The sequence below is a fragment of the Manis javanica genome, chromosome 11, assembly GCF_040802235.1.
Source record: "Manis javanica isolate MJ-LG chromosome 11, MJ_LKY, whole genome shotgun sequence".
Lineage (NCBI taxonomy): Eukaryota > Metazoa > Chordata > Mammalia > Pholidota > Manidae > Manis > Manis javanica.
The window spans coordinates 35,807,020-35,809,270 of NC_133166.1; the positions used below are offsets into that span (position 1 = coordinate 35,807,020).

At 44.2% G+C, this 2,251-nt stretch overlaps 1 pseudogene; it reads right to left on the reverse strand.

Moving 5' to 3' along the window:
• Nucleotides 1-231: 231 nt before the first annotated feature.
• LOC118974083 (small nucleolar RNA SNORD113/SNORD114 family) lies at nt 232-296 on the reverse strand (annotated as a pseudogene).
• Nucleotides 297-2,251: the final 1,955 nt, after the last annotated feature.

Here is a 2,251-nt window from a genome sequence, read left to right on the forward strand (position 1 = left end):
GTTTTTCCTGTGATACCCCCACACCATGTGTACCAATCATAATACACCTCAATCCCCTTCTCCCTCCCTCCCCACCTGCCTTCCCCCACCCCTCCCCTTTGGTAACTGCTAGTCTCTTCTTGGAAGTCTGTGAGTCTGCTGCTGTTTTGTTCCTTCAGTTTTGCTTTGTTGTTATACTTCACAAATGAGGGAAATCATTTGGTACTTGTCTTTCTCCGCCTGGCTTATTTCACTGAGCCAGACACCTATTATTCACCATAAATGCCTCATATGCCACAGGTGTCATCATTGATCTCTTCATATCATTTTTGATATTGACAATTTCTGAGTGGTGATGATGGGAATTTTTATCTTTTCATTTTAGAGTTGGCTATGGGATCCTTGGTAAGACATTGCCATACTGTTGACACTTGAGATCTGATCTGGGTCAGGTCCTCATAGACCTGGGGAAGCCTGCATCTCAGCAGCAATGACTTCAGAAATGTAATAGATGCCTGCTCTTATGACAGTGATGGGAAGTATAAAGTTGGCCATCATCCATTTTGAGCTCCTAAAAACCAATGTTCTATCAACATCCAGACTTAAAAAAAATCAACTCACCTATGACTAAATGTCTCAACAGATCAAGCAGATTTTTATGTCTGTCTTTTCTTCTAGACTTTGTCCATATAAACAATTCAAATTATTTTCAAAATGTTCATGTGCAAGGTATCATTCAGTTATTAGGAAAATCTTACAAAGAACTTAGCATATGTCAGTCTCAGGAAAGGCACTGGGGTGGAAGAGGTGAACAAGACCCAGCCACATTCTTCAAGTATATGCAGACCAGAAGGGAGGCAGACGTGGTCACTATAACTCCAAGACAGAATAGAATATATAATCTCAGGAACCAGATCATATGGGTTCAAATCTGGGCTGGATATCTTTGGAAAAATTCATGAACAGCTTTGCATCTTTTTAGCCTTTTCTTCTGTAAAGTGAGAATGATGAAAACAATACTTCAGAGGACTGTTGGAAATATTAAATAAATTAATATAAGAAAAGTACTGGAACAGTGCCTGGGATACAGTAAAGGCTGAATAAATGTCAACTGATATGACCATCATAAGGCACAGTGCTGCGGACTTTGAGATGCACAAGGTGTTATGGGGACATTTATCTGCTAGAGGACAGGCTGTACCTCTTGCAGAAGATGAAGGCTTCCAGGGCTAGGGCAGTGTGACATAAAGGCCAGAGGGGGTCACTGGGAAAGAGAGGCCCCTTCAATTCTGCCGTCACTGATAGCTTTGTGGCTTTGGATAACTTACTTTCCCTACTCTGTGAATTAGGTATCATCTCACAGGACTACTATGAGGATCAAATAAAATGACTGCTGTGAAGTTTCTGGCACAGAGTGTGTGCTGGGAAAAGCACGACTCACTAGGTCCACGGAGAGCTTTGCTGGGATGGGACACTGCCGGCCTCCTTGTGACTGCCGTGGCACCAAGGGACTGCCTCTTCCAGGGGCACACTCTTGTCACGGCAGCGTGCTTCCAATGACTGATGACCCAGGAGGTATAAAGGCCCAGCCTCTGTAACTGGAGATGGTGCTGCAGGGCCACCCCCACTCCAGAGTTCCTGATGAGGTCACCCGAAGTCTTTATTGGGCCTGCATGTATAGGTTGGTATCCGCCTCGCCCCCTCCCTGAGTCCTTTTTCTCCTGTGCCATCTCAGGTTGTCATAACAGAATACCACAGTCCAGGTGGCCTCAACAACAGAGCTTGTTGTCTCACAGTTCAGGAGTCTGGGAATTCAAAATCAAGGTGCCTGTGGGGTTGGTTTCTGGTGAGGCCTCTCTTTCTGGCTCTCTCTTGCAGACAGCCACCTTCTCAATATGTCCTCACATGGTCTTCCCTCTGTGCTCTGGCATTTCTTTCTTTTCTGATAAGGAGACTAGTCCTGTCAGATTAGGTCCCTACCTTTGTGATACCATTTAACCATTTAACCTTAATTACCTCTTTTAAGGCCCTATCTCCAAATACTATCACATTGGGGGTTGGACCTTTAACATACGCACTTTGGGGGACGTAATTCCATCCATGGCATGTCTTTTACAGGTAAATGCCTTAAATATACTCCTCCTACTGCTGTCAGTCTCAGTGTCTGCTTTCTAGGGGAACCCAAGCTGTGGACACACTTCTAAAGCATCTTACTGCACATAGTGCCTAGAACATAGCAGTTACTTAATGTTTACTGAATGAATTGATATTT